Raw genomic sequence first — 13,034 nt, 5'->3', positions numbered from 1 at the left:
AATACACACAGTGGGGATATACACACAGTGGGGATATACACACAATGGGATATGCACAAAGGGGATATCCACACAGTGGGGATATACACACAATGGGATATACACACCAGTGGGGATATACACACAGTGGGGATATACACACAGTGGGATACACACACAGTGGGATATATACACAATGGGGATATACACACAGTGGGGATATACACACAGTGGGATATATACACAGTGGGGATATACACATAGTGGGGATATACACACAGTGGGATACACACACAGTGGGATATATACACAGTGGGGATATACACATAGTGGGGATATACACACAGTGGTATATACACACAGTGGGATATACACACAGTGGTTTTATACACAGTGGGGATATACACGCAGTGGGATACACACACAGTGGGATATATACACAGTGGGGTTATACACACAGTGGGGATATACACACAGTGGGGATATACACATAGTGGGGATATACACACAGTGGTATATACACACAGTGGGATATACACACAGTGGGTTTATACACAGTGGGGATATACACAGTGGGGATATACACACATTGGGATATACACACGGTAGGGATATACACACATGGGAATATACACACAGTGGGGATATACATACAGTGGGATATACATACAGTGGGGATATACACAGTGGGGATATACACACAGTGGGGATATACACACAGTGGGGATATACACACATTGGGGATATACACAGAGTGGAGATATACACACAGTGGGATATACACACAGTGGGGATGTACACACAGTGGGGATACACACACAGTGGGATATACACATAGTGGGGATATACAAACAGTGGGATATACACACAGTGGGGATATACACACAGTGGGATATATACACAGTGGGGATATACACACAGTTGGATATACACACAATAGGATATACACACAGTGGGGATATACACACAATGGGATATACACACAGTGGGATATACACATAGTAGGGATATACACACAGTGGGTTATACACACAGTGGGATATATACACAGTGGGGATATACACACAGTGGGGATATACACACAATGGGATATACACACAGTGGGGATATACACACAGTGGGATATACACACAGTGGGGATATACACACAGTGGGATATACACACAGTGGGGATGTACACACAGTGGGATATACACACAGTGGGGATGTACAAACAGTGGGATATACACACAGTGGGGATATACACACAGTGGGATATATACACAATGGGGATATACACACAGTTGGATATACACACAATAGGATATACACACATTGGGGATATACACACAATGGGATATACACACAGTGGGGATATACACACAGTGGGGATATGCACACAGTGGGATATACACAGTGGTGATATACACACAGTGGGATATACATAAAGTAGGGATATACACACATGGGGATATACACACAGTGGGGATATACACACAGAGGGGATCTACATACAATGGGATATACATACAGTGGCGATATACACAGTGGGGATATACACACAGTGGGACATACACAGGGGGGATATACACAGTGGGGTATCCACATTGGGGATATACACACAGTGGGGATATACACACAGTGGGGATATACACAGTGGTGATATACACACATTGGGGATATACACACGGTGGGGATATACACACAGTGGGATATACACACAGTGGGGGTGTACACACAGTGGGGATACACACACAGTGGGATATACACATAGTGGGGTTATACACACCGTGGGATATACACACAGTGGGGATATACACACAGTGGGGATATACACACAGTGGGATATACATACAGTGGGGATATACACACAGTGGGGATATACACACAGTGAGATATACACACAGTCGGATATCGCTGAGCAACCAGCGTTTTGAAGCCAACAACTTATCAAAGGCCCAAGGGGTGCAGTCAGAAATATGGCCTTCAGTTCACTGCATGCTGTTCGTGAAAACCAGCCCAACCTGAGGGAACAGAGATTGAGCCCATCTGTTATGAAAATCATCCAGAGAAAATGAAGGACCAGAGAATATGTGTTGGAGGACCAGCTCTCTCCCATTCAACACACACTCACCTATCAACTCAGCAATCAGTTCTCCCCCTGCCTTGACTGACCAGGTGAAGTCAGGAATGTCTTTCAGGCCCACTCCCAGAAGGTGGTAAAGGCTGCACTGTTTCAATCACCATTCCTCCCTATTTTACCTGGATCCTGCCCACTGTGATGTGAGAGACTCCATTTCAATGGGATTTGTTGTGGGGTGATCAGGCTTCCCTCTCTTATTAAATGCCCTAGAGTCGCAAATAATTTAAATGTCCAGGTTTTCATCTTCTCATTTTTTTGTCACGTATAAACTGATCCTGTTGTGGAAGAAAATCTATGTGACATTTAGTTCTTCAACTGTAAGCATCCATTATATCACATGGCATTGAACATAACGGGTCTGAAACCCTCCCACTCAATCCCCTTTATTATTGAATGGAATTGTCACTATCTTGTTGGCCCAGGTGAGTCCATTGCTGATGACACATTTTAAGCAATGTAGACATCGACATCCTGGGGGTTACTATTGACAGAATCTGAACTGGTCTAGCCATACAAAACATGGCTACAAGAGCAATTCAGAGGCTAGAAATACTGCGATAGGTAACTCAGCTCCTAACTCCCCAAAAGGCTGTTCAGCATCTACAAGGCACAAGTCAGGACTGACAGAATACTCCCCACTTACCTGATGGGTGCAACTCCAACAATATTACAGAAGCTTGACACTACCCAGGACAAAGTAGTCTGTTTGATTGGGATCACATCCACAAGCATTCATTCCCTTGTTGCGAAGTCATTTAAAATTGTAAAATAGAGGAAAGCATTGCACGGTCCCTTTAAAAGATGATGTTTATCAGTGCTTAGAATTAAAATGGATGTCTGACCAGCAGCTAAAAGTGCAGATGCACAGAGAGTGCCCACATTGAAACATTTTGTATTGAACAACTGAGCAGCATTTTTACCAAGATAAGTTGTTTTTCAAATTTAGCCAATCAACATAAGCTGCCAAGGATCTATTAAATTTAAATCTGATGGTTTTGACAACCTAGAACCAATCCAGTTGTAAGAAATTAATAGGTCATCAAGGTATAAATGATGAGGGCATTTGGAAAATCGGTGAGAGCCAACTGCCATCTGCCAAGAGATAACAACTTTCAGCTCTCAGAGAAAGCACCATCTCACTAAGAAAGGTACCACGGTACTCTCAGATACTGTGGCATTCCAGATAGCAGGATTCACAGAGAGAGTCATTCCTGAAGCAAGAATTCAAAGGAGGATATGTTCCTGAAAGAAGATCAGGGGAGAGGGTGAGGAACATTCCGGAAGACACATCCCAGCTGTATTCTTGAGAGACTAAATTCTGTTGTTTTGTTATATCAGACACATAAGACAAGACAAGTGGGACTTGTTATTTTATTGGAATAGCATACCATTAGAATTTTGTTTTATTCAGGAGTAATTAATAGTTAGAGGGGAATTGTTCGGTTTCTTTGTGGTTCTGTTGATTTGTTCACTGTTGGAGGTAGAAAAATAAATTGTGACTTGGTGATTATAGAGTGAGCGAAAAGATTTCATTTCATTTAACCACGCCTTTAAAACAGATTAGGAGGTAAGCAGGAGGTCACACCACTTCCTTTCACAGATTATAAGGCAAGGTGAGCCTCTCTGGGTACTTTGGTTTTAGTTATCGGGGGGAGATCAACCTCTGTTTTATAACGACCTCCACCACTGACACTCAATAACAGCATTGTGTAACCATCCCCAAGGTGCCCTGCAGGAATTCATCACAGTTCCTTAGGCAGCACCTTCCAAACCCACTTCCACCACCATCTAGAAGGACAAGGGCAGCGGATACATGGGAACACCACCACTACAAGTTCCCCTCCAAGCTGCTCACCATCCTGACTTGGAAATATATCACTGTTCCTTCAGTGTCACTGGGTCAAAATCCTGAAACTCCCTCTTGTGGGTCGATCAACAACACATGGACTGCAACGGTTCAAGAAGGCAGCTCCCTTCTCAAAGGCAACTAGAGACAGGCAATACATGTTAACCCAGCCAGTGACACTCCCGTCCCACCAGTGAGTAACAAAAAAAGGTTGCCAACTCAGTCTGGGCCTCCAACCTTCAAATGGTGTACTCCAGGTTCCAATTACTAATCATCTAACATGGCAGTCATCAGCAACTCTCACCTTCCAAGGGACTTGTTTTGATGTTTGAAAATTTGATTGCACTATTTAATCTTGAAGGTGTAGTTTAAACATAATTGACGATTTGGGGCATACGGGAGCAATCCCTCCTATTTGTATAAAACATCAGACTCTACCTCATACTGTACACATTTTCCATGTGGGTTTAATCCAAAGGGACTGATGGAATTCCGTGATCTTTACCATCAGAAGCAATCGGGAATCAGTGTCTCTACGATTTGAAACGAATGTGCGATCCTGTCAGTCAGCCATTCATGGATCTAACTGATTGCTGTCCCTGCTGTGCCAAAGATTTAAAAACTTCCATTTTAAACAGATGAACATCACATGCTCTTTTCCAAAGTGTCAAAGGCTTTTCAGCTTCCCTATGGAGGAGTGAGAAGAACACAACTAGGGAGAAAAAACAATGTTCCTGCTCCTGATCCCTGTCCACTGATCCTTGGGTTAGAGAGACAGGACATCAGACAGGGATCCTGCTCCCACTCCCCGTCCACTGATCCCTGGGTTAGAGAGGCAAGTCATCAGACAGGGATCCTGCTCCCAATCCCTATCCACTGATCCCTGGGTTAGAGAGACAAGTCATCAGTCAGGGATCCTGCTCCCAATCCCTGTCACTAATCCCTGGGTTAGAGAGACAAGTCATCAGACAGGGATCCTGCTCCCAATCCCCGTCCACTGATCCCTGGGTTAGACAGGACGTCAGACAGGGATCCTGCTCCTGATCACTGTCCACTGATCCCTGGGTTAGACAGGACTTCAGACAGGGATCCTGCTCCTGATCCCTGTCCACTGATCCCTGGGTTAGACAGGACGTCAGACAGGGATCCTGCTCCCAATCCCTGTCCACTGATCCCCGTGTGAGAGAGACAAGTCATCAGACAGGGATCCTGCTCCCAATCCCTGTCACTAATCCCTGGGTTAGAGAGATAGGACATCAGACAGGGATCCTGTTCCCAATCCCCGTCCACTGATCCCTGGGTTAGAGAGGCAAGTCATCAGACAGGGATCCTGTTCCCAGTCCCCGTCCACTGATCCCTGGGTTAGAGAGGCAAGTCATCAGACAGGGATCCTGCTCCCAATCCCTGTCCACTGATCCCTGGGTTAGACAGGACGTCAGACAGGGATCCTGCCCCTGATCCCTGTCCACTGATCCCTGGGTTAGAGAGACAAGTCATCAGACAGGGATCCTGCTCCCAATCCCCGTCCACTGAACCCTGGGTTAGAGGGGCAAGTCATCAGTCAGGGATCCTGCTCCCAATCCCTGTCCACTGATCCCTGGGTTAGAGAGACAAGTCATCAGTCAGGGATCCTGCTCCCAATTCCTGTCCACTGATCCCTGGGTTAGAGAGACAAGTCAACAGACAGGGATCCTGCTCCCAATCCCTGTCCACTGATCCCTGGGTTAGAGAGACAAGTCATCAGACAGGGATCCTGCTCCCAATCCCTGTCCACTGAACCTTGGGTTAGAGGGGCAAGTCATCAGACAGGGATCCTGCTCCCAATCCCTGTCCACTGATCCCTGGGTTAGAGAGACATGTCAACAGACAGGGATCCTGCTCCCAATCCCCGTCCACTGATCCCTGGGTTAGACAGGACGTCAGACAGGGATCCTGCTCCCAATCCCTGTCCACTGATCCCTGGGTTAGAGAGACAAGTCATCAGACAGTGATCCTGCTCCCAATCCCTGTCCACTGAACCCTGGGTTAGAGGGGCAAGTCATCAGACAGCGATCCTGCTCCCAATCCCTGTCCACTGATCCCTGGGTTAGAGAGACAAGTCATCAGTCAGGGATCCTGCTCCCAATCCCTGTCACTAATCCCTGGGTTAGAGAGACAGGACATCAGACAGGGATCCTGCTCCCAATCCCTGTCCATTGATCCCTCGGTTAGAGAGATAGGACATCAGACAGGGATCCTGCTCCCAATCCCCGTCCACTGATCCCTGGGTTAGACAGGACGTCAGACAGGGATCCTGCTCCTGATTCCTGTCCACTGATCCCTTGGTTAGAGAGACAGGACATCAGACAGGATCCTGCTCCCAATCCCTGTCCACTGATCCCTGGGTTGGACAGGACGTCACACAGGGATCCTGCTCCTGATTCCTGTCCACTGATCCCTGGGTTAGAGAGACAAGTCATCAGACAGGGATCCTGCTCCCAATCCCTGTCCACTGATCCCTGGGTTAGACAGGACGTCAGACAGGGATCCTGCTCATGATCCCTGTCCACTGATCCCTGGGTTAGACAGGACGTCAGACAGGGATCCTGCTCCCAATCTCTGTCCACTGATCCCCGTGTGAGAGAGACAGGACATCAGACAGGGTTCCTGCTCCCAATCCCTGTCCACTGATCCCTGGGTTAGAGAGACAGGTCATCAGACAGGGATCCTACTCCTGATCCCTGTCACTAATCCCTGGGTTAGAGAGACAGGACATCAGTCAGGGATCCTGCTCCTGATCACTGTCCACTGATCCCTGGGTTAGACAGGAGGTCAGACAGGGATTCTGCTCCTGATCGCTGTCCACTGATCCCCGTGTGAGAGAGACAGGACATCAGACAGGGATCCTGCAGAGGCAAGTCATCAGACAGGGATCCTGTTCCCAATCCCTGTCCACTGATCCCTGGGTTAGAGAGACAAGTCATCAGACAGGGATCCTGCTCCCAATCCCTGTCCACTGATCCCTGGGTTAGAGAGACAAGTCATCAGACAGGGATCCTGCTCCCAATCCCCATCCACTGAACCCTGGGTTAGAGGGGCAAGTCATCAGACAGGGATCCTGCTCCCAATCCCTGTCCACTGATCCCTGGGTTAGAGAGACAAGTCATCAGTCAGGGATCCTGCTCCCAATCCCTGTCACTAATCCCTGGGTTAGACAGATAGGACATCAGACAGGGATCCTGCTCCCAATCCCTGTCCACTGATCCCTCGGTTAGAGAGATAGGACATCAGACAGGGATCCTGCTCCCAATCCCTGTCCACTGATCCCTGGGTTGGACAGGACGTCACACAGGTATCCTGCTCCTGATTCCTGTCCACTGATCCCTGGGTTAGACAGGACGTCAGACAGGGATCCTGCTCCTGATCCCTGTCCACTGATCCCCGTGTGAGAGAGACAGGACATCAGACAGGATCCTGCTCCTGATCCCTGTCCACTGATCCCTGTGTGAGAGAGACAGGACATCAGACAGGGATCCTGCTCCCAATCCCTGTCCACTGATCCCTGGGTTAGAGAGACAGGACATCAGACAGGGATCCTGCTCTCAATCCCTGTCCACTGATCCCTGGGTTAGAGAGACAAGTCATCAGACAGGGATCCTACTCCTGATCCCTGTCACTAATCCCTGTGTGAGAGAGACAGGACATCAGACAGGGATCCTGCTCCTGATCACTGTCCACTGATCCCCGTGTGAGAGAGACAGGACATCAGACAGGATCCTGCTCCTGATCCCTGTCCACTGATCCCTGTGTGAGAGAGACCGGACATCAGACAGGGATCCTGCTCCTGATCACTGTCCACTGATCCCTGGGTTAGACAGGAGGTCAGACAGGAGGTCAGACAGGGATCCTGCTCCTGATCGCTGTCCACTGATCCCCATGTGAGAGAGACAGGACATCAGACAGGATCCTGCTCCTGATCCCTGTCCACTGATCCCTGTGTGAGAGAGACAGGACATCAGACAGGGATCCTTCTCCTGATCCCTGTCCACTGATCCCTGGGTTAGACAGGACGTCAGACAGGGATCCTGCTCCCAATCACTGTCCACTGATCCCTGTGTGAGAGAGACAAGTCATCAGACTGGGATCCTGTTCATGATTCTGTTATTAAGTGGGAGCACTTTGCGAAGGAAGAACGAAATCTTTTTGAAAATAAAATGAAAAACGTGACAAATAGATTGTATCTCAGATCACAGCCAAGCGTCACACCCCCACTGTCACATGTTACTGTCTCATGTTGCTTTCACATGCCCATCTGTCTCCCACCCAACATCATTCCCACTGACCCTTCCCTTTATCTGTGTACATCACATTTTATATTCAACCACTTCGACACAAAACAATCCTTTTGATCATTTTGGCAGCAGGAATGAGGCGAGGCAATTTAAACGCAGTGACAGAGAATGAAAGGGCTGTAGGAATAGAGAGAGCAGGGGTGGGGGAGGGGTGTTGATGCATGTACACCTATCCTTCAAGGTGCCATGAGACAAGTTGAAAAAACCTTTAACAGAATGTTTTGGGTTCCTCAGCTTTATCAATGGCAGCACAGACTAAATAAAAACATGAAAATATGCTAAATCTTAATAAACCACTGAATAAGCCTCAGTTGGATTATTGATTTCAAATCTATACCCAAAGGATATCAAGGCTTTTGTGTGGTCACTGAGTGGATTTCGAAGGAAGGGATCAGGGTTCGATTCTATGGAAACAACGGGAGAAGTGGTTGGAGAAGACAGAACCGCTGACTCACCTCCGAGCAGAAATGGTTAATGGGTGCTCTGATACAGCCATTCACAATCACGGAACACCTTAACTAAGCCGAAAAGTGGCATAGAGCTAAAAAACTAGCAGACTCAAGGTAACTGGCAAAAAGGACTATAGGGAATACAAGGATTTTTCTTTACACAGTATGTTACTGTGATGTTACATGGATTATCTGAAAGGAAGCAGGCAGGAAAATAAAATCAGGAGTGGGCCATTCATCCCATTGAACCCGCTCTCCCATTCAATGTGAAGTCTAGTTCTGTGAAATCATGATCCTGGCTGCTAACCATTTCAATGTTTTCTGTATCCCATTCCTAAAATCCTGTGCTCCATTAGTAATCAGAAGTCTATCAATCTCACTTAGCCTTATATTATCCACAAATACAGAAATATTACATTTGGTCCCCACCTTTGTATCATTGATAAATATTGTAAAAAGCTGGGGCCCATGTCTTGTGGTACCACACTAGCCACGCAAGTTGCCAACATGCGAAGAACTCATTCATTCCTACTGTCTCTTCTCTGTCTATCAGCCAGTCACTAACCCAGGCCAGGAAATCACCTCCTATCCCACACGCTTTAATTTCTCTAACCAGCCTCCTGTGGATCTCTTTATCAAATATGTCCTGAAGATCTGAGAATGAAATGTTCACTGACTTTCTTCATCAATTTTGTTGGCAACATCTTCAAAAAACTCCAAGTTTGTCAAACACGATTTCCTATTTGTAAATCCATGCCAACTATATGGAATCAGATCACTATTTTCCAAGTGTCTATTTGTCACATCTTTATAACAGATTCTAGCATTTTCCATACAGCTGAGGTAAGGCTAACAGATCGGTATTCCCCTGTGTTCACTCTTCATCGCTTCTGAAATAATGGGGTAACATTTGCTACTGTCCAATCTACAGGAATTATCCCAGAAGCTTTAGAATTTTGGAATAAATCACCAATCCATCTCTATAACCAGCTCTTCAATGCCCTAGAATGTAAAATATCCAGCCCTGGAAATGTATCAACTCTCAGTCCTATTAATTTCTCCAGCATAATCTTCTTGCAATGATATTAATCTCCATCAGCTCCCCATTCTCCCCAGTCACTTGAATCTCTCGTTCAAGGAAATATCTGTATCTTCCTCAGTGAAAACAAAACAAAGTAATCAATTAGCTTCTCTGCTATTTCTCTCCACCCCATTATAAATTCCTCTGACTCTGCCTGTACTGAACCCGCATTTGTGTGAGCCAAACGCTTCCTTTTTACATGCCTAAAGAAGCTTTTGCCATCCATTTTTATGTTCCTTTTTGTGTGTTTATATTTTGTTCTCCCTTTTCTAAACAGTTTCTTTCTCCTCCATTGTTCTCCTCCATTCTGAAAGCCTCCTAATCCTCACATTTACTGGTATTTCTGGCATTGTTTTAGACACTGTCTTTTAATCTTGTATAATCCTGAACTTCCTTTGATAGGTATTATTGACTGACCTTTTTTTTTGCATTTTCGCACTTTGAAGAAAGAACAACAAAACTGAAAGGAAAATCAAAAGAAACTTGAAAGCGAAAACACTTTCCTGACTTCAGGGAAAGAGTGGAATTAAGGAGGTAGCTCTACCAAGGAACTTATCTCAGGATGATTGGCTTCCAGTGCTGACATACTATAACTCCAAGGGGAATGTGGATTAAAGCTAGTTGCTTGCAAGATTCTGTGGGAGTTAGCTCAGCTCCCAGCCTTAGTTGGGTTGATAACAAATCACTAACAGCAATAATTGGGAGGATATCAATTGTAACACAAATTATAACAGACCAGAATTAACCATAGGTTAAACTGGGACTTCTAAGGAAGGTTTCTACATACAGTTAGAAGTATGACTTTAAAGCTCCTCAAACCATAACATGGAATAAGCTACTGCCTGCTAAGGACACAAACGGTGAAGAGTGAGAGGGAAGCAGAAATAAACAAGCATCAAAGTACAGTCTCGTAAACACACTCAGCGCAGCAAACAGAGACCCAACAGAACAACACCAGTGAGCTAGTTATACTGTTTGACCAGCAGGCATGCCTACCTACTGCAGGAAGAGTCACACTCAGACAGGAGTACTTCAGTTTGGCTGGGGGTCTTTGATGCTGTGTTTAGAGCTACAATCTGGCTGGGATCTGAGATATCCAGTCCACTCTGTGTCAGTGGAACCACTGACAGAATCCCAGGTTAGAACAAGTTATGAAAAGATACAGAATCTTTGAGTAAACCTCAACAATTTTAAATTAATGCTTTACATATTCTATCCACAGTAATAATTGTGTCCACTCCCCACACACTCCAGCAGAGATACCTACTCCCCATATGCTCCAGCAGAGATACCTACTCCCCACACGCTCCAGCAGAGATACTTAGTCCCCATATGCTCCAGCAGAGATACCTACTCCCCACAGACTCCCGCAGAGATACCTACTCCCCACAGACTCCAGCAGAGATACCTACTCCCCACACGCTCCAGCAGAGATATCTACTCCCCACAGACTCCCACAGACATACCTACTCCCCATACACTCCAGCAGAGATACCTACTCCCCGCATGTTCCAGCAGAGATATCCTACTCCCTACAAAATCCAGTGCAGATACCTACTCCCAACATGCTCCAGCAGAGATACCTACTCCCCACACGCTCCAGCAGATTTACCTACTCCTCATAGACTCCAGCAGAGATACCTACTCCCCACAGACTCCAGCAGAGATACCTACTCCCCAAATGTTCCAGCAGATTTACCTACTCCCCATAGACTCCAGCAGAGATATCCACTCCCCACAGACTCCAGCAGAGATAGGTACTCCCCACAGACTCCAGCAGAGATACCTACTCCTCACATGCTCCAGCAGAGATATCTACTCCTGAAAGACTCCATCAGAGGTACCTACTCCCCACTGAGTCCAGCAGAGATATCTACTCCCCACTGAGTCCAGCAGAGATACCTACTCCCCGCATGCTCCAGCAGAGATATCCTACTCCCCACAGAATCCAGTGCAGATACCTACTCCCCACATGCTCCAGCAGAGATATCTACTCCTCACATGCTCCAGCAGAGATATCTACTCCCTACATGCTCCAGCAGAGATGCCTACTCCCCACAGATTCCAGCAGCGATACCTACTCCCCACACAGTCCAGCAGAGATACTACTCCCCACACACTCCAGCAGAGATACCTACTACCCATAAACTCCGGCAGAGATACATAATCCAAATGGACTCCAGCAGAGATACCTACTCCACACACTCTCCAGCAGAGATACTTACTCCCCACACAGTCCAGCAGAGATAACTACTCCCCACACACTCTAGCAGAACTACCTACTACCCAGAGACTAGCAGAGATACATAATCCAAATGGACTCCAGCAGATACCTACTCCCCACACACTCCAGCAAAGATACCTACTTACCTACTTACCATACACTGCAGCAGAGATACCTACCCCCCCACAGACTCCAGCAGAGATACCTACTCCCCACAGACCCCAGCAGAGGTACCTACTCCCCGCACATTCCGGCAGAGGTACTGATTCCTCAAAGACTCCAGCCCAGGGACCTATACCTCACAGACTTCAATAAAGACTCCCTGTCCATACAAACATTAACCGAGGTAACCTTTTTCCACAGTTTCCCCTTTCCTTACCCTTCTCTTTGCCTCCCCCTTCTTCCCTGTCTCTCTGATGTTCACAACCTCCAGCAGTGAGTACCTGATCCCACAGGCTCCACTGGGAATTACTTGACCCCTCAGCAAATGCAATGAAATCGAGGTTATTAGGATCTGTGAGCAGGGTCCAGTTGATAGCTGTAATGAAACTTAATGCAGAGCCACAGGTTATTCACAAGACCAGAAATCTCACCAAAGTGTCCTTTGCAGATTAAGTTGTAGGAAACTGATGCTTAATGGAAGTGTGTTCTTCTGAGAATGCCCATCATCCAGGAGCTTTCTGCAGTAAAGCTGGGCTGTCAGTCAGTGAAGCTTCCTGTCAGTGCTGTTGGAGCAAGTGTTGGACGGTGCTGCCAGACACCAGGAATATTCTCAGCTTGATAGCTCCTCCCACTCACCGTACGTGCAGCCTACTTGCTAGCTACAGCTTTCCCTCTCTCTATCCCACTCTCTGTTTCTACCTGTCTTTCTCCATCTTACTCTTACACAGTCTCTCCCTCCTCATCTCTCAGTCTCTCTCGCTCCCTCTCACTTTGCCTTTACCTTCCCCCCCCCCGCTCATTTTGTCATCTCTCTCTCTCTCTCCTTGTCTCTTGCTGACT

General features: G+C 46.7%; 1 protein-coding gene across 1 annotated transcript in view; it reads right to left on the bottom strand.

Annotated features, from left to right (window-relative positions):
• drd4-rs (dopamine receptor D4 related sequence) overlaps positions 1 to 12,703 on the bottom strand; it is a 28,009-nt gene extending 15,306 nt beyond the window's left edge. Inside the window, exon 1 of the mRNA XM_043713252.1 lies at positions 12,626 to 12,703. The gene's annotated coding sequence lies outside the window, so the exon portion shown is untranslated. The remainder of the gene's footprint in view (positions 1 to 12,625) is intronic.
• Positions 12,704 to 13,034: the final 331 nt, after the last annotated feature.

This window comes from Chiloscyllium plagiosum, chromosome 23 (assembly GCF_004010195.1).
Source record: "Chiloscyllium plagiosum isolate BGI_BamShark_2017 chromosome 23, ASM401019v2, whole genome shotgun sequence".
Classification (NCBI taxonomy): Eukaryota; Metazoa; Chordata; class Chondrichthyes; order Orectolobiformes; family Hemiscylliidae; genus Chiloscyllium; species Chiloscyllium plagiosum.
Note: the sequence above shows the minus strand (reverse complement) of the source record. Positions and strands in the feature narration are given on the sequence as shown.